The sequence below is a fragment of the Chroicocephalus ridibundus genome, chromosome 1 (genome assembly GCF_963924245.1).
Source record: "Chroicocephalus ridibundus chromosome 1, bChrRid1.1, whole genome shotgun sequence".
Lineage (NCBI taxonomy): Eukaryota > Metazoa > Chordata > Aves > Charadriiformes > Laridae > Chroicocephalus > Chroicocephalus ridibundus.
Genome location: NC_086284.1, coordinates 173693313 through 173716275, shown reverse-complemented (window position 1 = coordinate 173716275; position 22963 = coordinate 173693313). Strand labels below are relative to the sequence as shown.

The following is a 22963-nucleotide window of genomic DNA, read 5'->3' as shown; positions in this document are numbered from 1 at the left end:
AACCCCAGTCACTGTGGGTACCTGTTCAGCAGCAGCTTCAGCAAGTATTAGGGGCCAAACTGATGATTCAGAAGGCTAGAGACTGGACTCTCAGTCCTTGTATAGTCAATAGGTATGGTGGAAGTTGGAGCAGAAGTGAAAAAGTGGTAGAAAGCAGGAGCACACAAGGGGAAAATTCAGAACATTTAAGACATCTTAAGTGAGATTGTGGGAAAGTCACCTAAAAAAAAGAAGCTGTCTTTACTACTGATTTTTATCTGAAGACTACATATCTTAGGTACAAACATAAGCAGGCAAATTGCAAGATGAAGATTAAGTTTGGTATTTGTTCTATCTTACTAAAATAAATAAATGAATGAATGAATAAATAAATGAAGAAGTGAAAGCAAATATGTATGTTATGTCAAATGCAATTGCATATTACATTTTTTTCACTTGCAGAAGCCAGTCAATGTAACATGATAAAGAACATTTATAAGGTATTATGACTTCCTTGCTATGCTACTACAGAAATAAAATACCTGACTGTCTGATATTCTTTCTCTTGAAGATAAATCCATCTTGGTATTTTATGACAGAACAGAATTTTCTTTTGTAAAGCAAATATTAAGAAGTATGATACCCAAAGAAAAAAGAATATCTATAGTGAATTGTAATTTAACATACAATAACTTCATTGACTTGCAGTTACCAGTCTTCTCCTATCTAAGCTGAGGGTTCTGTGTGATCACTGTGGTAAAAAAGGAGGCTAAATTCTATTAGTATGATATGTGACAATAGAAAAGGATTTAGGGAAGGAAAAAGACTATTCTTAAAAAGTGTAAAATATTTCATTGATATTTACTACATCAAAAGGAACATAAAAACTATTAAAAAAAAAAAGTCGGGCACACAAAAACAATTTTTAAAAGATAAGGATATACAAATGTATTGTTTTCTGGCCGGTTTTAAAATACTAATATTCATTCACATTTTGCGTAAAACAATAAAAAATTACTGTCCATTTAAAAAAAAAGTGAGAGAAGAGGCTAAAAGAGAAATAGGCAAAATGGCATCAAATGGAATAAACAAATTTCAGATAATTACTAAATGCTTTGTAAATTTTAAGAATTTATAATTATTTTCCGTATTTGTCAAAAGAAATAGATTCTCACTTGAAGCCTGTTTTAATATAAACAAAAATACCTTCAAATAGATTCCAGATCTTTTTTTCCTCTGTTTTCTCCAACTTTTTTCCCACATTCCTTATGGGATTTGTTTGATTTTTTTAAAATTAAGACTTTTATAGAGAATATTTTGGCTAGCTATAACACAACCTTAATGAGGACTCAGAACTCAGATAAAAACCTTTGTTAAGTTCAGTTACTGTACATTTGAAAAATAGAAATGTAATATAAAGGAGAGAAATGGGATCAGAGTGAAAAAGATGGGGAAAGAAAAAGAAGATGATGACTCGACATTCTCACTGCATGCTGCTGGATGATTTGGAATATTATCATCATAACTGGCTGTCTAACCAAACTGATCCATAAACTCAAGCACAAGCTTTATTGGCCAGTCAGGTTCCTTCTTTCATTCCTTCTATCTTTAATTTTTTGTTAAGCAAAATATTGAGACACAAAATGATAGCAAAGAAGGTGCTAACCCAATTTATAAGACTTTTCTGAATGAAATCCAAAGAACCTTTTTTTGCTATTCTAGTTTTATTTCTCTCTTTCACTTTTACTAACTAATTTTACAGATGACAACGTAAAAAGAAATGGTTTAGAATCTGTTTTTCATTACCTCCAGGTTCATGACCTTAGACCCTCCTCACTATACAGGAGGCTTTTTCATCTGTGTGTATTACTCTGACATTTCTTTCTCGTATCACTCTTTTTCAAGAGTGCCTAATGGACAGGATAGATAGTGGCAATTCTTTTTTTTTTTTTAATTACCATTCCTGTAATTTCTTTTCAGTTTCTGTTATTCTGTATTAATATAATACATGTCTACATAGGTCATAGGATACCTACCTTCTTTAGATAATTTTAAAAGCTCCCCATTTTCATTCTTCTTTCTGTCAAATTTCACTTGAACTTTAGTTATTGCAAAACCAGGGTTTGTATGTTTGCTATTTTTTAAAATTAAACTCACACTTCCAACTTTCCCCTGGCAAGGAACAAATATTTAGAATAATCCTTTTGATCAGAGTGTCAAGGAAACCATGAAATCCTAGGTTTAAAGAATTCTTTTCAGCACTTTTAGTTGGAGAGTTCATTTTAACATATTCCAGATACTTCAAAGCTTGAAATTTAAATTTTCTCTTCAACACTTTTTTACTGCCAGAGTATATTTGAAATAGATAACATCACAGAGTAACAGTACAAGATCTACAATTTAATGTGAGAGCAGGTCTGTTGAGAAGGATGTGACAGACTTGTCTTATTTCAGATGTTTCTTTCAACAATGCTACATCATATTACATTGTATGCACTACAGGGAATTAAACAATTGCATATTGTGAAAATGACAAAATAATATATACTAGAATAAAAAAAAAAATTATTTAGCGAACAAGAAGTGGTATCATTCTTAGGAAACAATAGCACTGGAAAAATCTTACAGTGAAACAATGGGATATATCTGATTAAGAGAGAACTCAACACAAACATATCTCAAAGGAATTTGTGGAATCTCTGTTTTAAACTAATTTCAAAGATGTAGATACTACACGCATTTAGCACAAAGTACATCAAGTCCTCTCTACAGCTTCAGGAATACGGAAAAAAATGTTTCACAGTGTGTGAAAGCTAAAAGAATGGATAACAATGGACATTATTACAACGAAAGTAAGAGACATCGGGAAAAGGAGATAAAATAGAAAAAAACCACAACATATCATTGACCCATTTACTGAGAAAATGAATCATAATACATTAAAAGTCTTTGACATGCTTTTTGTTAAAATTTAAAGTTATTTTGTCTGTTCATTTCACCAGATTTTTACATCAAGAGAAAACCAAAAAGATGGACTACTTTAGATTCACGACTTTGCTTTAATCTAAAGTTAGAGACAAACTACTCAATATTCAAGCAATAGATAAAAGAAACATAAATGTAACCTGCATTTTCTTGTACGTGGCAAAAGCTTTTACCTAATTGTCAGTGCAGTTAGTCTCAAAAAGTTCTGAAAATAGACTGATTCATCTTTCTTCAAATCTGAATCATAATGGTATTTCTCAGGATCATCAAAGCATATCAGAAGCATTTGCTAGCTCCATCCATACAAACCAGAAATTGTTTAAAACATTTTTAACAGGTATCAGTCCTGTACTTGGATCTAATCTTAAAATAAGGCAATTTCAGATAAGAAATCACACTTTAAAAAGCCACACTGAAGAGTTGTAGCTCATTCTGGAAACTCATTTGAGCAACACTTCGCCACTGAAATTATTACTTTAGAGATTACCTATAAAAACTCATTCTTACCTTATCAGTAAAATAATTTCTTTTGCAAATATTTTTGAAATGAAAGTAGTTCTGCAGATTGAAGCTTCAGATTATATTTTAGACTAGTAGTGGTTTTAAAGTTATAGCTAACAACATACTACAATTGTCATCTTAAGTCTTTTAAATAATCTGTCTTCACTGAGTTTTGACCACGGCAATTCTAGGGGGAGTTTTGACATATTTTCCAGTCTGACGTTGAAGTTTCCAAAAATCTACATCCATAATCCATGGTCTGAATCATCTTGTCTAAATAGCTACTTTTCTGCATTGAGAACTTGAGCATTAACTGTTAAAGATCAAAAGATTAAAGAAGAAAACAAAAAACAATTGTGCAAAAAGGCAACGCACAAAGAGCCCTCTTTGACCCTTTCAACTCCTACGAAAGGGTCATATATGTAATATATAAACACATGTTTCTTCTGGTAGTTTTAGTTTGAAAGACATGAAGGAAAAATTTTCCTTTTTTGTGCACAAAAAAGTATTGATCAGGACCATTTTCATCCTGAAATACTCTAATTTTCTTTCAGTGGCAAAGGTTTTGTCACTGTTAGTTGCCAAAGCATGTGCACAAACTTGCCACAACATCATTTTAATGTTCCCTTATCCATCTGTGTTACCTTTTAAAATGTATCTAACAGCACAAAATCATCTTAAACCACTCATGTTTTGGTCCCTGTTCCTTCCATTAGGTTTTGGAGCAAGACTAAATTTATACCAAACATAAGATTTTTATTCACTTTGAACTAGAGGCAGTTTATTCTCAAAGCCAATATTCACGCTTCTGTGATTCCTGGAAACACGATGGGGCAATTCCTAACTAACAAAGATTTGAACAAAAGTCTCTCATTCTTTGTATGGTTCAGGTTAAAGACACATCAACTAGAAGACTTTTGAAAGAGTCTTTTTACCATAACCAAGATCTTTATTTTATTGAGTGTTGAAGAGAACAGTTTCTTCATTTTTTCAGATAGCTTTACAGGACAGGAGAATGTTCCCTGTTCACGCACTGTTTAAAATTCTGTTCCATGTAAACAGGCATTCACAGTTTGATCTTTCCTTAGTAGCACTGACTAGTCTATAGAAGATAACTTTGCATGTATTTGTGGTGGGATTATGAGTCAGCCACAAGCTTGTGATGAACATATTCACCCTACCACCTCTTTTTGCTTGATATAAGCTTAACAAATGATAATAAACAGTTTTGTAAACTCTGGAATTATGTTTTATCAAACCACAGAAGAAAACTGATATTGAAGAAAATAAATTTGTAGAGAGAAGAAACTTAGATCTCCCGGATGAGACATTATATAAAATACCTGAGAAGTAATTCTATCCTCTCCAGTAGTCTGGAGTCCTCCCCAATTTTCTTTGATTTACAGGGAAGAAAGTTTCCATGTTATCCCCTGGGAGTCCCAAAAAGAGAGTTTCTCCTGTCTGTGGCTTATTAGCTGAAAAACCGCTCCTTTCAGGTTTTCCTCCCAGCTATATCTATCCATTTTTCAGGCTTTTTTCTTGGCTTGATCTGTCTCTCACATTACACTCCAGAAGCTCTTCTGAGAGAAGTATTTTAAGTTTTCAAGGACGGAGAATTTTCCCCTGTATGAGAAATTACTCCTGTTCGAAGAGCATTGGTCACAGTAACAGGAGCAGGGAGCCTTCCTCTCTGCTACTTGGCTACATCCTTTTAACCAAAAAGCACATATACAACGAACTGTGAATGAACAGGCTCGGCAGTTAGACCATCTGTTAGCATCACAGAATAATTGATAACATGCCATTTTTGCTTTTTCTAATTAAGTACTTACATTGTAGGATACTGAATGAGCAGGAGTACTTCAAAATATAACCTAAGTGCTGCTACCTCTGTGATTCTGCTAAGCAGGAACACAGACCTTATGTACAATTCCCCAATATAGACTTGTCTATAAACTTAACTGAAGCATAAAAATGTAACAGATCAGTGCAATACTGGTAGAATTATCTTAGGCTGCAACATTGCTATAATTTTGTTTTTTCCTTGATCAGGCCTTGATTTATTTTCATGATCAGCTCTTTCTCGTACCATAGCATGCAGTTGGTTAATGAAAACTGAATCTATGAATCGTGTTAACATTTACAAGCTCTGAAAGAGTCTTCAAAAGTTAGGCCATCATGAAAAATAATAGGCTTGCTGATATACTGTCCCTTAAAAACTCAGGAAATGCTTAAAGTAATGAAATTCCTATTATTGAAGCAACCAGGACAAGTATTGTACAAATAACATCAATTTAGGCATCGTATTAATATTGGATTCTCATTTTCTCAAAAAACTCCATAATGATAATAAAAAACCTGGATGCTATTGTGAAACCAGGAGGTGATAAGAACGTAAATTCAAAAGGTTCTTGAGCTGTATCCAAATTAATAGAAGTCATTCTGGGAAGAAAATATTTTCTAATATATACAGACATTAGCAATATAACAGTACAGTAAGACTGAAAAAATGTATTCAGCTGATACATTTTTAACAAAGAGTTTAATAGCTTCTCTACTATGGATATCATTTTAAATGGAAAAAATCTTTTCCTTCAGAACAGGTTCAGATACTATACAAAAATAATTTTTCACGATAAGGAAAAAAAAAAAGGGAAAACTTCAAGGAAAAAATAAACAGGTACATAACTCCTTTGAAATAGTCACATCACAGTAGCAGATTGTGCAAGGCTGAGACCAGAGAAAAATGGCAATGATGTGCTATAAAATTTCCAAGAGAATTTAGTAGCTTAAACGAATTCACTAAGAGATTTGACATACTGTCATAGACTGAAAAACCTGACTGAGAAAAGGTGGGTAAAATTTAAAGAATGAAGATATTGTTCTTATTAAAAAAAAAAAAAAAAAAAAGCCAAGGGTCTTTTTTTTTAGCTTCCACTCCTATCGTTATGAGCTGTTACAAAAATATATCCATATCCTTGAATTTAAACAAGCAACTTGTAACCTTGTTCTCTAGTGAGACTGTGTATGTTAGAATTTGATTAGAATGTGAAATGCCTAAGAACTAATTGCTAAAGGTAGGTAACCCACACATAAAACCCCAGTTGTAAGCTTTGGGAGTTGCTGCCATGGAGATACACACTCATTGACATGACTGTTCTTATTTGGGGAATGTTTGCCTGAGAAAAACCTCACTGTACATATGCACATTTATAGCACAGAGAATATTCTGGTTCTCCTCTGCCCCAGAGTGCCCGATTAACTCAATAAGGCTATTTGTGCCTGAACACCTAGCCACAAGTGAGGTGGGAATTAAAGAACAGAATACTCCCAAACGTCGCTGTGGTTCTCTTTGCACTGGCACCTAATTTAGTACCCGCTTTCATACTTGCTATGAAAACACTGGACATTTCAGTAGGAATTTGGACAAAAGTAAGTAAAAGATGGGATATTGATGTAATAGGTTACATAAAATGATTTTGTTGCTAGATAAGGGAAGAAGTAATAACGACTATGACAATTCTACATATATAGTATACATGACACAAGCAGAGTAGGTACACGTAGGAGCAAGTAAACATTTCTGATAAGATAATAAAAGGATTTGGGCTTGGAAGATGCTATAGTTTGCTGTGTATCTTTTTTTCTTCTTAAAAGGAGTATTAAATATCAAGACCTTTCTAGAAAAAGACAACTTCACGCTCTTTTAAAAGTGTATAATTACATTTTCTATTGTCAGAAAATGGTTCTAGGATAGGGGATCTTGCATACTGTTGATTCTGTTACCTAGAATTTTTCTGCTATTTACCAGAATCAGTTATTACTTTTAGGACATGCCTAAACTTGACAAAGGAAGCCTTTATAGAAAGCATTTCATTTAGCTAAGAAAGTCACCATTCTGCATGTGATGTCAGCTGACTATAATTTGACATCACTTGCAAGGCAGTCAATATCTTTTTAAATAATCCTTTTCTCTACTTAATGCTACTATTTAATATTATTCTAAAAATATTCTGAGTCAAGGCAAACTATTACTTTTTGGAAAAAATATTTTGAGAAAGCTGTCTACTATCTCACAGCCAACACACAGAATTAATCTAAATCATATAGCCAGTTGATTCTGAAAGATCAGCTCCTTCAAACTCCAGAATTGTCTATTCTGTCGTGCCAAAAATGGCAGGTCACAAAAAGGTGACAGGAGGCCTTTACAAGTGAACAGGAGATTCAAACAAAAAGTAAACATAAATAGGAGGCATACAAGAAGTGAAAGCAGGGCCTGGTCACCAGAAGGAACGTAAAGACACTGTCCGAACATGCAAGGGATGGTGTTAGGAAAGCCTAAGTCCATCTGGATTTATGAATCTGGTGAGGCACATGCAGAGCAACAGGAAGGTCTTCTCCATATGTATTATCAGCAAAAGGAAGATGAGGAAAAATGTACGCCCATTGTTAATCAAAGCAGGAGAACTGGTGACAAAGGACATGGGAAGGGCTGAGGTACATAATGCCTTGTTCACTTTAGTCTTTACTGGTTAGATGTGCCTTCAGTCACTACTGACCAATAACAAGGCCAATTTTTTTTACTTCTTCATTAACACCTGGATGATGGGACAGAGTGTACCTTGAACACGCTTGTAGATGATATAAAACTGGGCGGAGTGTCAAGGATGCATGAGATGGGTGCACTGCCATCCAAAAGGACCTCAACAGGCTGTAAAAATGTGCAGAGAGGAACCTCATGATGTTCCTCAAAGGAAAATACTAAGTCCTGCACCTGGGGAGGAACAACACCAGGTACTAATACACACTGGTGGCCAACTGGCTAAGAATCAGGTTTGCAGGAGGTACTGGTGAACAAGTTGACCATGAGCCAGCAATGTGCCCTTGCAGCAATGAAATCCAGGAGCCTCCTGGGATGCATTATGCAGAGTACTGCCAGCAGGTTGAGGTAAGCCATCCTTTCCCGTCTCCTCAGCCCTGATGAGACACACCTGGAGTGCAGGGTCCAGTTCTGGGTTCCCCAGTCCAAGAGAGACATGGACTTACTGCAGCAAGCCCAGCAAAGTCCACAAAGATGACTAAGGCCTTGAAGAGAGGCTAAGAGAGCTGGGTCTGTTCAGTCTGGAGAAGAAAAGTCTCAGAGGTGATCTTATCCATTTCAATAGAGGTGTAAAGAAGACAGAACCTGATTCTTCTCAGTGTTATCTAGTGAGAGGATAAGAGGCAATGATCACAAACTGAAATACAGGAAATTCCTCTTAAACATAACAAAGAACTTTTTCACTGTGAGGGTGATCATGCACAGGAACAGATTTGCCATACATTTTATAGCATCCCCATCCCTGGAGATGTTCAAAACCTAACTCGATGAGGAACATGAGGAACAGATGATCTGCAGAGGTCCTTGCCAACCTCATTAATTCTGTGGTTCTGTGATATTGCTTCTTGTGTATGTACTCTTTCTAACCTCTATGCATGCTCAAATAATTTTATTCATAGAATCATAGACCTATAGAATCATTATTACATAGACTCATAGGATCATAGACAAATTTAGGTAGGAAGAATATCTGAAGGACATTTGACTTAACCTCTCCAGTCAGAGCAGGGCCATGTTATGCTAAACTAAAGTGATTGTGGCACTAGTCCTTCAAAAAGGCCTGGTATAAGACATGGGTAATCAGGCTGCGCATTTCCTTCATGTACTCCCTCATATCATTAATTAGAAGATGCTGTTGTCACACATTATGTGACTGATTAAGTTTCATACGAAATATAAGGACAAGTGTGAAGTTTCAAAATTATCAGCTTCCTACTGATAGATATTCTTAAAAATCAGAGTTAGTTCTTGCCTAGTGTGACTTTAGCTTGTCCCAAGTAAGTAAGAAAATATGTGGGCTGATAAAGAAAAAGATAGAAAATTATCAGAAATTACTTAATTAAAAAAAAGAGAAGAATCAAAATATATCTGAATATAAAACAAAATAAATAAATAATTCTGAAATGCTTTGCTTCTTCCAGAAACTCTCTCATATAAAAAACAGTGAGATATGTCAAAAGCAGTGGTTATCAAGACTTTCAGTACTTTTTAACAATTTATATAGGAAATGTTTAGAAAGTAAATTTGGAATCTTCATTTTTACATGTCAAATAAAGAATAAACTTTTAGAAGACAGCTTTAAAAACACAACCTTGTCATGAATTGATGGTGCTTAGTATTTTTTCACATATTACTCTTTGATTGGCCATTATGACAATTTGTGTTGCAGCAAGGATAGAAGATTGCTGCATCTCAAAGCTCAGCATGAGTTTCAACTTTAGATTTTTTTCATATACCTGTAGCTTAGTAAAGTAATTTTGGCAAAGATCACTTGAAATAACATGTATGATTTTCTTCTGCTTTATTTGGAGAATTTTTTTCTCCCATTTATACGGACAGCCTAAAAAAAACCCCCAAATTGCCACATGACAAATGAAATAACTTTATCTTTTTTCTGTGTCATTCACGTTGTTCTTCGTTCTCTGTAGTCCCCAGGGGTTTATGCCCCAGTGACTGCCTGATGCTGATAAGAAGGGGTTACTTTGAGTAAGCGGAACAATTAAGCCCCTAGTCAAGTAATGAACTTTCTGTCAATCACCTTTTCATACTGCGGATGGCATCTGCCTGACACTGTCAGTTCCAGCTGACATGGATTCCATGTTATACATAAATCTCTTGACTTAATGATCAGATATGAAACTATAAGATGAGCCCACCAGCTCCTACACGTGAAAATATTTTTTCTGCCTGAGCTTGATCTTTAACATACCTATGTTAATGACTTAGGAAGAAAAGCTGACGTGCACTGTGCTAAAATATTACTGTAAAGCCAGATCCTAGGCTAGTGTGCTGTATTCTGATGGGTTTAGAGGAAAATAGCATCTGTTCAAGGTATTCCTTAAAGCAACTCTCAGTGAGACTAAGTATTCATCAGCTTCAAGATTTCTTTTGCTTAAACAATTCTACTGTATTGTATAGGGAATATTTCTAAGGTAATACCCATCATGTGATATACATTTTTATTCTGTTTTCTGGCAAAAAATTTTTTCACATTTGTCTAAATGAGCAGCACAAATTTCATCACGGACAAAGTTTTGTTTGTTTTTCATTTCTGCCCTGCTAAATTGTATTTTGTCAAATTATGGCAAATTACAGGGCGTCACATCATGTTACATAGTTCACATTGTAAGTCAATTCAACGTGACACAATATGACAAAGTAATGCAATATATCAGTTCTATAACCACATTCTTTAAGTAATGAAGCAATATTTCAGCATACAAACCAGAGAACCTATTTAGTATTAAATACCCATCATGTGCTCCAATGGCAGCATTTGGAACAACTGGGTGAAGTATCTGCAGGAAGAGGATTTTTGTTGCCTTCTCTGCTAATTGATTGAAGAGTACCACATTATACAAACTCATTTCATTAAAACAGTCACTATACATGCCTACAGTCCGTAAATAGTACATATCTCCAATGCTAAATAGATGTGTTACTAAAACCACAACTTGGCTTTTAAGCACACTGGTCTTCATTAAATATATGAGTGAACCTACTGCTTCAGTAATCAAATTCCTATTGAATAAGAAATATTCACGCAAGATTCTGTTATGAACAGGGTTTTCAGGGCAAGAAACTTAAAAGTGAATTTTGCTCAATATAAATATGCCAGTCGATTACAGTAGTAATCTATATAGTAAATCTGGCAGGAGTGATCAGAATAATAGTCCCTTTCTCCACACAGTAAATACAGCACCAAGCGAGCTGCTGGTCACGTTTGCACTGCCTCACCACTCGTGTTTTAAGGATTCATCTGGAGAGCAAGGGCCCAGTAGCAATGCTGCAGCATGAAGGAGGTGCAATACTAAACATATGTCTACAGTAAGATTGCAATTCAGAACACCAGCACTTAAACTAGCTTTGGTAAACAGTAGCAATTTGAGCTGTGACGTGGTACTTCACACAAATTTGAACAGTAATCTAGTCAGCTTCTGGAGAGCGTCCACGCTGACCTCCATGCTGCTAAAATGAGGTTGCTTCTGGTTACGTTGTACAAAAAATGAAGTGTGATGCCTCGCTGTTGCTTCTGACAACTAACCCTTGCATTTAACATACAAAGGTAACATGGATTTCATTGTTTTCAGGGTTTTCAGTGCCCCTGTAATAGAGAGGCTAATTAAGCAGCCTCCTTCAAAAGCAATTATCCCATGAGCTTCCCCAATTAGATGGCTTAAATGGGAATGGAAAATATTTTAGAAAGGCACTTTTTCTTTGACTTTTTCCAGTTTAGTTAGTTGTGTAGCCAGCTGTACATTCTTTTCTGACGTATCGATAAGAGAAGCAGGGTCAAGAAGGAATTTAGAAAGAAAGAAGCCTGTTTAGCCCAGTACTTTTGACATAATGTCAGTTCTTGAGCTATAGTCCAAGGAAGAAATGTCAGAGAAGTGTTACTTGAAATAGAGCAGTTAGCATTTTATTAATTTTACACTAAAAGGCACAGGTCTTTCTATATTGAAGAAATTATTTCATCCTGTCTTCTGCCAAAGCGGGCTTCTATGGAAAAGACAAACATTACTACCCAGAAAATTATATCTGGGTCTTATTCCTGGCTCCCAAAAACGTTCAGTGAAGCATATCACCACTTTTGAGAAAAATCATTATTCAGGCAGATAAGTGTAATTTGTGTGTTTACAAAATAGTTGGTTTGTACTTTTTAATAAACCATACTAGAAATCTCTAAGAGGTAAAAGAAATTCTCTTTAACAGTCCCTTATACAAATCAGTTATCTCTCAGTCTAAGAATACTAATCAGAACATACAACAGTATTTTAGTTTCTAAGTAGACTGCTTTATGTTTCAGATAGGTTCTTTAATGTTTATATGCAAAGATTATAGAAGATAGAGGCTTTTGAAATTGTATATGTAAGAATGTTATGGATCATCAAACTAATTTTCAAATGAAGTTAAAATGTTCCATTTCAGTATCAAAGTCTATCTTTTTTTGTCACAAGATACTATTTTTCATTATCATTCACATCTCTCTCTCTCCCCCCCTCACAAACATGCATACAAAAATCCTTGTCATCTAACATCAGAAGCAAGTCTACTTTGGTCACTCTTTCTTCCTTTTCTTTTTAAATAATAATGGAGTATTAGATGAAGTAAAAAGGCAGAGGACATGCACTAACATGTTATAAAATACACATCATTTTTTGCTGTAGGTACTGAAAACAATACATTTGAAAATAAAACATGTCAAAGTACTGCAAACAGATTACCAATTCTATATGGTAAATTTGTAATATGTTATTAAAAAAGTGAGACAGATTGTTTTGGATGAATAATTCTATCACTAAGAATAAAATTTCAGGTTGATAAGCTACTTCAATTAGTCATGATGAACCAGTAAACTTCAGAAATTATGCTTTTCTATTTTTAAGCCAAACAAATTTTCACTAGCTGACGAAGTAGTGTTTCATATTGAAGCTAACTAAATCTAATTTTTCTTAAAAAAACAGTACACAACTGAAGCCTAAAATACTTTTTAAGGCCTTCCAAAGTATTGCATTGCTCTCTGTATGAGCCCTTGTATGTGTATTACTTGGGTAAAGCAGGTTTCATTTGAAGTTGAGAATTTTCACGTACAGTGTTGGCATTGAACCAAATGTGTGTTTACTTGCATACCTTCTATCTGTGGGAGAGAATGGGTACTGCACATCAGCTGTGCATTCCTGAGGTTGAGTTACACCATTTGACAATACTGAAAAATTTAAATCCTCATCACAGAGCAGTTGAGGGACCTACAGGAAATTTCTACGGGAATCTCTTGCTATGGGACAAAGTTAACATAAAGATCTAGTGCTAGTGTATGTCTTGTACAAATTTCTTATTATAGGTAGGAGGGGTACTCACAAGAAAGGATTCATTCCCTCAGTTAAAATATCCCTAAAGCTGGGAAGTTCCAAGCTATTAGAAATCAACAGTTTGTCCTTATGCGTTCATACAAATACAGGATTTGAAAAGACATCGTGCAGATTTTGTTCAGAAGAAAAGTCAGATATCTGCATGGAATTATGGATTAAGGAGTTTTTGAGAACTTTGTTTTATCTTTCCTGGGCACTGAGTTTGCCTACTGCTTTATCAGTGCAGAATATTTTTTCACATTTATTTCTAGGAAAGAATTAATAGATTTCATCTGCGTGTACTTAGAAGACTACCTCATTGCACACAGAGGCCAAGCATTTCCCCAAAATGTCCTGGAAGTCTGCCATTCTTATACCATTAGATATACTCTTTGCAGTACTTTTATTTTGAATAAATGCATCACATTCAATAAGTGATCTTTATCATCTCAAAACACAATTGCTTGCTCTTTATGGTTCAAGCCATACATTCTGGCCGTTTTCTCTATCAAGACCATTATGAAACAATGCACTATAGTGCCATGTGTTCAACATTTCTGCTCACATGTTTATCTGGGTAGCGACCAATACATAGATGTCTAGAGAGGCCAAAACATTTGTTTTATACTAAAGTGTCCTTCAGCTTATCTACATACGTATTATCACTCAAAAGGAAAGAATGTTGTGTTTTATGTTTGTCCTCGGGAGGCTGGACCCAACTATGCAGGTACATGAAATAGCATATAACACCATACACTAAATATTATGCTATTTTTGGCCACTACAGGAAAAATAGAAAAATCTTATCAGTTCAAACAGTATTTAGTGCAGACAGGTTTGAAATATATTAGCTGCTTGCAGCTAGTGCTACTGTTAAGTGTGCAAGGAGTTACTATTTCTTGCTTTTTCATCATGCCTAATTCCAAAATGCCTAATTTTGATTTTTTAAAAACTTTTCTAGTAGGATTTAGAAAATACTATTTTAATAACAATAGATAATATAACAATATATATACATACATACATATGTATATAGTATTTTGTCTTCTGTGGTCTTGAATTGTGAATCACTAGGCTTAGGAAGCAAGAGATGCTTTAAACTTGTAAATATTCTGGCTCATACACTTAATTTTACTTTCAGTACAGGCAACCTTTCATGAATAAGCTCTGTTCCAATAGTAAATCACTGTAGTTTTTTCCCCTAAGGTATCACAGTAATTCTATCCAGAAAAAAGGTAAACAAGCAGTTTTGGGGATGACCCATTTACAGTGAGTGGCTCCTCATTTAATGCTGAGTTTCAACTACGTATATTTACAATATATGTGTATATTAGCTTTCTTTCTCACCCAGAAACCTGGAAAACTAAAATACCAAGTCTCCTTTGTCTAACAGTCAAGACTCGTAAGCATTCAAATTAAGGACTTAAGCCAATAAAATAATAACACAGTTTCTCACTAGTGGAGAAATAGGAGAATATAATAAATTTTACATAGCAGACTAACCAATCAGTCAAGGCAGACTGAAAGTTACATATAGCAGTACCTTTAATCTTGCTTCCTCTTTTTCTTCTATACATTCCACCTATAGTTTAAGTGTGGTAGAATCCAATATGTTGACAGATTTGAGACACTTCACTCCGTTTCCTATATTGGCTTCTGCTGAGATAAAACGATCTCTTGGATCACTAGGTCCTCATCACTTACTTTGTTCTCACCACCACCTTGAAGATAACCCAGAACCTTAAAGGGAAAATTGATTGTACTTAAACCCCTTGATATCAGAACCACAATGGAGGGATTCCTTATAGGACTCCCTTACTCCTTCACTGTTCTTGAGTTTTGAATCATTCCCTTGCACAAGAATTCAGATTGCAGTCTTTCTTCAGATAACATCTCAAGTTAAATGTATTTTGCATAGTCTTGTTCACTATCCAAAAGCTAAAATCGGATTATATTGTCCTTCTTTCAGTTTTAACCAAACATGTTAAATTCAGTACCTTTCTCATTCATTTGGTTATTTTTTTTTCTCACCAATAGGTGCAGTCATCAGCTCATTTCTGCATTTCTTCATTGTAGAACAGAGTAGAATGGAGTAGAGTAGTATATTTCAGAGAGAAAGGACCTACATTGACCACCTAGTCCAACTGCCTGACCACCACTGCCTGGTAGTCCTGTTTTACCAGAGGTGATTGGTCCAGATGACCTCCAGAGGTCCTTCACAACTCAGCCATTCTGTGCTTCTGTGATTCTATTTAATTTTATTACGTAGGAATTCCACTCAAGATTTATGCTTTGTCTGAACACATGGAAAAGAAGACAGTCCTGATCAAGCTGAAGATTAAGATGCAGGAACACACAGAGTGAAAACTTGGAAACAAAGCGTTGCACATTTCAAGATTTACCCAGATAGTGTGCCCAGTCCCTTTAATCTTCAGCATTGGCAGACAGAAACAAACGAAACCAACAACCAACCAGACTCTGGCGGGGCGGGGAGGGGTGGGTGACACAGAACTGACAGACCCAAAATTACAAAAAAAACCCAAGAAAAGAAATCAAAGAGTTTTTGGAAAACAACTTGCATGAAGAAAAATATTAAAGAAAATCTTAAAAATTCACTACTGAGCATGTCAACATATTTTCCCATTTTTATAAATCTGATCAGGTTGGGGCCTTGTTTAGCTGGATCTAATAAACTATACAGACGGTTCTTAGAGATTCTTATTGACTTACCAGTTTGACTAGTGTTGCAGCGGGTGTTTTGATGGCAAGGGAAGCTTCAAAGCTCTAAGTGATTTCAGTCTCCCTGTTTGGCTGCCAGACTGCTTTTCCCTATGCAGGCACACACCAGAACAATAAGACCTTCTCTGAAAGTGAGCAGAGATCTCGCCTTTCCTCCACTGACACTTTTTGGCAGGAGGTAAGGGAGACATACAAAAAGTGCAAGGCAGTTTTAAGGTGAGGTTAAATGTTGCAGTTGTTGCAATCTAACAGTTTACTGCAGCAAAAAGGAAGAAACCAGTCTTTCCGCCCCATTCCACTACCATGCCTGGTCTTTGCTGATGTGACTCAGGTCTCATATTCATCAGGTCCTTAGCTGACATGATTCAAATTAACTTTTGGAAAAGTATGCATTTTTTCTGCTGAGTTAGCTTTCCATCAGGCTTGTGCTTAAAGTGGCTCATGGAGGGGATTGGCAACCTTCAGAGTCAAAGCTGCTGAAAAGCCTCTCCAGAAGAGGGAAGGACATAGCATGATATCCCTTCAATGTTAGCAAGATGCTAAAGTGGCACAGCTGTTGCACCGTACTCATGGACACCCTCAGTTCCTGCAAGGAACAATAGTAAAATGTATTATATGATGGTTTACAAGGATTACAGCAAGGAGAGTATCAGTTTGTACATAGGAGGGAGTGGAGGAGAACTGAATCAACTGCTGAGCAAGAAGGGCCGGATACAGGCGTGACATTTCAGTAGTTTCAAAGTGCTAAAAATCATCGCTAAGTTTCGGAGACTGTGCTACATTAATTGCAACAGATCTGTAAATGCTTTTGGGAACAGAGAACAAAGAAAACAGACCAAAATATTTTTCTTACAGTATTTAGATATTTTGGGAGTCTGACTATTTTTTTTTATCTGTTCAGTTGACAATGTCTGTTGTCTTCATGATTTCACAAGCACTGGATCTATAAAATAGCTTATTACCTCTTTTTACTCTTAGCCTGTATATGAACAAACAGGTGGAGAAAGCATGCAGGACCCTGTATTTCTTTAAAAATAACAACTTTATAAAGCAGAACCTCTTAAATTTGAGTTTCTCTCACTTTTGTCATACAGTACCAGAAACGTTCAACCTGACAAAAGTTGAGCAAAAAGGATAAGAGGAAATACTGGAGAAAAGAGGGAAAGCTTAACTAGAGACAGTTATCAACTCCTCCTTGATTCAGAGTGTACATTGATTTTATAGAGAACACTTCCATCATTACTTATACAGTAATGTTCTACACGTTTGAAAACATAAATTAGAAATGCTTCTTGGTTCATGTGAAAATATATGCATGCTTGCCAAGGTTTCTTAATGTTAATTGCTACCAGAAAAGTCAAATTAGAACTGGATTTCTTTTTTTAAACAGAAGTGTGTGTAATAACACATCTTAGAAGTGTATCCCAATTAATTCCAATATAAAATACATATGTTTCAAACCCTTAAAATAATGAAAATTTGGATCATCAATCATTAAGAAGAAGCAGTCAAGGACTTCTTTAAAATTCTTTGAAAGAGAATTTGTTCATCTGCCCTAAATTCTAATGAAGCACCTTTCAAAACTTGAGAAGCTATGGACAGTTCAAAAGTGTTGCTAGTCTTCAGCAGCAACTGGAAGAGTAAAGCAGAAGCAGTTTTATGTCCAAACATATAATCTACCTTTCAAAGCCTTATTAAAAGACACAGGTTAAAATAGGAACTGCATGCTGATTGGCGTGTAGGGACAAACTGGGATATTTAAACATACTGAGCCTGATTCCACTCCCCTTTATTCCATTGGCTTCAATGCAGTGACTTCCAGCAGTGCAAGAAAAAGGCAAACTGGATATTAAAAGACGTTCAGAACAAGATATATTACTATAATTTCTTCAGGAATGTTATTTCTCTCTCTATGTGAGACAACAATTGTAATGACTGCATTAAGATAGAAAAGCAATACTGAAGATCCCCAAACAAACCAAACTTTTCATTTCACCTGAAAAAAAACCTAATGCAGAGAACGTTATGTATTTATTGACAAGAAGAAGAGGCCAACCCTGGATGTTTCAAAATAACTTCCATTCTCAGCAGTATACAAAAGAACGAAAAAGCATAAAAAAAGATTAAGGGCATAAAATCCTTACTTTTTGAGGCATTTTTACTTTCTATTGCATAGAAAGGAAGATGACTGAAATCTACAACAAAAACTTCAGTTAAAATAATCCTTGAACTGTATGCTTACAAGTCTTCAAGTTTTCTTACTGTAAAATTAGTGCTCTCTGGAAAGGCAATAGGGGTAGCTATTACAGGTTTTCAAATGCGGTTCCATATCATTTGGGGAGTGGGGACTGGGTCAGAGGCCATCAACAAAATACCACAAATCTTTGGAAGCTTTTTAAAACAAAATGTTTTGCTTAAAATTTATCAAACTAAGGTCAGTCATAGAACAAAGGAATTCAGATCCACTTTTAGAAAATTATATTTAAAAATATATAATCTGAAAGATATTACCCTGAAGACAATATGGACTTGTTGATATTTTTGTGAGCTATGTACCTTTCAACAGGAACACCATCTACTTTGGACTGTAAACTTTGTCTGTTAGGAGGATATAGGTAGCCAGAATTGTGTTATTACTTGATCTGAATTCTCTTAAGAGATGGGGAGAGAGTAAGGCAGGAGAAGTGAATTCTGGTACTTATTTATATTTTTTCTTTTTTTCTTCTTTTTTTTTTTTTTTTTTCGCCTGGAAAGATGAACAGATATCTACTCAGTTGCTTAAATATCAGTGTCTACTAAAATTTCAGATATTCTGCATAACCGAAATAAGGGGCTGAGAGAGACACAACATAAGACTTATGTGAAGCCTTGGACTTGTACCTGTAGCTCGGCAGGGTATCCCACTATTTAAGAAGCTGGATCACAGTTTGAGAACGTGCTGAAGCATTTAAACCAAAATAAGACATCTTCGCAAATACGAAATAGCTTTGTGCATTCTTGCCGCCCCTATTTCTTGATGTGGTGATTTTTTGTTTTCTTGATTCTCAGGGGAAACCATCTTTTCACTCTTGCTCACTCAAAATTGTGAAATTATGTGTGTGAAAACACAGATTTGCTGAATGTCACTTAAGTCTTAACAGAATTATCTAGCTAATGGTCTGTATAAAAGATAAACTTGAAACAAAAGAATACGCTTTGAAAATGCTGTAAATAGTGACAAGTTGGTCCTGAAACCTAGAAGGACATATAAAGGGAAGAAACAAATAAGGTCATAGCACATCCTCATGTTAGAAATAGGCAGGTTTTGCCTGAAAGCACCCATTTTTGTTTTGCAAATCCTATCGTTACCCAGGCCCCTAGGCCCTTCTTTTTCCAAACACTTTTTCCAGTAGTTAGCTGTTATAGTTCAAAGAACAGATAATGTCAAACTGCCGTGAATTATTTTTTTTTTCCCCAAAAAGTCCCTAGGAGATGTATAGAATCCACTGTACAGAATTAGGATAGTTACCACAAACACATTCTCCAATAAAAAACAAGTAAGAAGGAAGAAGAATATAACACAAGTAGGAAGGTGCTTTTTTTGCACCAAGTTCTACATAACATCTGCACCTTCTACAGGCTCACTCAGGGAGAAGAATAAACTCCAACCTCAAACAGCTGTTAAATAAGCACAAAGGAAAACCAAGTGCATTGCAGAAAAATGTCAAAACAGATCTTCTGATTTTATGACTTGCCTAGCACACAGCAGAACACAAAGGAGTAGAACCTAAAAAGATATCAAGGAAGGAATACAGTGAACACTTAACCTTACTTACTCAAGCAAAGTGGAGCACAGGAATTAAGTGGTGTTGGCTAAGGACTGATGAAGAATGTAAACAAGACAGGTCAGTTTTCTGTACCAGAAGACTATGCTTTAAAGGGGGTGTATTTAACACTGTAACAAACAATTTGTGCTTGAGTTTTCTTCCTTACCAGAACAGTTTCATCTCTTTACACCACAGCACATTTTGTAATACATTTCTTTACATGAATGGCCTAAAAGGATTTCAGAAGGCAGCAGAAAGTTCCAGATGAAAAAGGCATAATATGGGGACACACCATAGAACTCTATCAAGAGAAGGGGGAATAGCTATTACTGCACAGCATGGCAGAGAAAAAGAAACATAACAATGTGAAGGTAAAGATAGAACATAAAGATACTAATCTTCATTTATTTCCTCCTATTTAATATTACCCTCCCATTTAAATCTTTTTTAATATGCTTTGTTTCATCTTACTTTGAAGAAAAGATAATAAAAAATATTCTTATGTTGCTGTTGGTTAGTTCTCAATGCCATATATCAGAAACAATTATATTTAATTAGCCTGTGTTTTAGGTAACCCAACATTTAAAAGGAAATATACAATTTGACCCAAAGGAGACAAAATGAAATCTGATTTGGAAAAGTTAGGTTTTCATACAAGCCACCTGTAATAACAAATGTCCGTATTATCATCTTGGGCTATGACATTCATAAGTGATTGCATGAAATGCTGAAATATCCATAGATATCCAAAAGCATTTTAAGACGTCTCTATATATTTAAACAAGAAGCTTGGGAGATTGGGAAAAACACAGCTAGTGTGCATACTTCCTTTAAAAAAATACCTTCTTGATTGTAGGAGCCTCTAGGGAGCCTCTTTGCCTTAGTCTTTCTGAGGTCCATAGGAAAGGAAGTTCTTTATTAGGGGACCACTGGAAACGGGACAGAAACAATCTCTCTTCTTTTTCCTACAGCCTTTCCAAGGCTCTAGAGGAAAGGAACTTTCAGGTGTTGCATACAGGAGCAACATATACTGGTGTAGTTTATTATTAATGCCTTGAAAACATTATATTCCGTAAATAGAGGAAGGTAAACACACTAGAAAATGCTCTTCTCAGACTTCCTGATTTTAACCCTTATGGGCTACTGAAATCTTCGTTTGCCCTTATCTTTGTTACTTATTACTATCTCATTTCTTTCTTTCAGTAGTACATTAAAAAATAAGACAAACATCTGCCACTTGTGAGTAAACATCCAGTTCAGCATATCCACTGCACTATCGGGTACACCATACGCAAGCTCATACATCATTTACTCTTGCTAGCATGAGAGCAGCCCAGCAAGTGCACTGGACAAGAAGCTACAGGTAAGATTTTTTATTTTTTCCAGGGTTTAACTCTTGCTTAGCCCTGCATCTGCTGTCTTTTTGTGTTCAATTCTCAGAGCTTGTTGTACTCAGAGTGCAAAGTCAGGAATGAAACAAGGCCAGGACTTTAACTTGAATGTGGCAGTGCTTTTTCCATATCTGCAGCAACTCCCGCGCTTGGAATAGTTCAAAAATGTCTGGCTGCTTCTGCAATTTAGAGATCTTTCATTTTTAGGTCAGCCTGCCTCACAAGATACACTGACACACATGCAGTAAGCATTTCAGATGAGGAGACAGATGCCGTAACTCCTATATAAACACAAAAGTTTAAAAGGCAAGAAATTCTTCTTTACAGATTTTGTTTTTAAAAACCCTGTTGTGGTATATAATCCTTATGCTTTATTAAGAAGCTCCTGGAGTCTGGCAGTACAAATGCAACAACAAGCTTCTGTTACATGTCTAGCATCAGAGATTTTCAGAATTAAAAATCCTAACTCCCTATGAGAAAGGGTGGAACATCATAGCAAACAAGAAAATATCTAACTCCACAATTAATTTGTTCTACTTTAAGGGGAGTTCTGTCCATACCCAGGCATGGAAAATATTTTGCAAAATCAATACTTACCCATAACAAATTTAAAATCAGAAGTATGATTTTGTTCTTCGTTATTCATTGTTTCAGAAACACAACATTCTCTGGACAGTCAGCATCAACTTGTGGCAATGTTATATGCAGCACAATGGATTTTTGCTCTTTTTGTTTAAAGGTTAGGGGCTGTTTTTTGCTTGGGGGGATTGCTGACAAAGCACTTGGCAGCTACACGACACATCTACAGTAAGTAGATCAGAGTATTTTACCTGTAAACATGCTGCAATAAAGTGCCATCATTCAATCAATACAGATTACTTAGTTAACATTTTTCTTAATGTATCTGGATTACTAGTTCATTAGATCATTACCTGATAAATAGTGTGGGTAATGAATTGAGAGAGTAACTACATACCTTCAGGAAGAACCTGCCCGATAACAATAATCCATTAGAAAAACTGGCAGTATCCTCTGATCTATTGCCCGCAAAGCTATGACTTGATGGAGAGTTTCATTCCCTCTGCTCAGCACTCCAGAAGAAAATCAGCACAATTTAAATATTTCTCAGGATGTGACAGCTCTCTAGATCCCTGCTTGCATTCTGTTCCCAGGGGTTGACAATCTGGTGTTCCAGTGTGCATAGAGCAGTGAAGATGAATTGAAAAAGCTTGAGATAAATTAGGGATGGCTAAGTTAAAATTGTCTCTGCTCCCGAGTCTCTCATCTGCAGTCTGCAAGCCTATTTTGCTGTGAAAAAGCTAGATGGCAGGCTGCCTCAGTGAGTTCTTCTTAAGCGACAGGGAGCATTTTCAATGAAGAAAAATTCTCCCATTATCTAAGCTAATGTGACTGCAGCTAAATCTAGTCTTAAGAGTGTCTACTAGCATGAAATTCGTTCTCACTGTTGCTTTCTTTCAAACCACAGGTTAAAAAAAAAAAGAAAAAAGGAAAAAAAAAGAGAAAGAAAAAACAGCACCACCGTTAATTTTTCTATGTGAAACAAATAAACTTTTTAGCTGATAAATAGCAGCATGTTTCATGATATAGCTGTGT

General features: G+C 35.4%; 1 protein-coding gene across 5 annotated transcripts in view; it reads right to left on the bottom strand.

Annotated features, from left to right (window-relative positions):
• The window catches only part of MGAT4C (MGAT4 family member C), a 424744-nt gene extending 402110 nt beyond the window's left edge, over positions 1-22634 (bottom strand). For all 5 annotated transcript variants that reach the window (XR_010069487.1, XM_063322834.1, XM_063322836.1 and 2 more), the window contains exon 1: positions 22326-22634. The gene's annotated coding sequence lies outside the window, so the exon portion shown is untranslated. The remainder of the gene's footprint in view (positions 1-22325) is intronic.
• Positions 22635-22963: the final 329 nt, after the last annotated feature.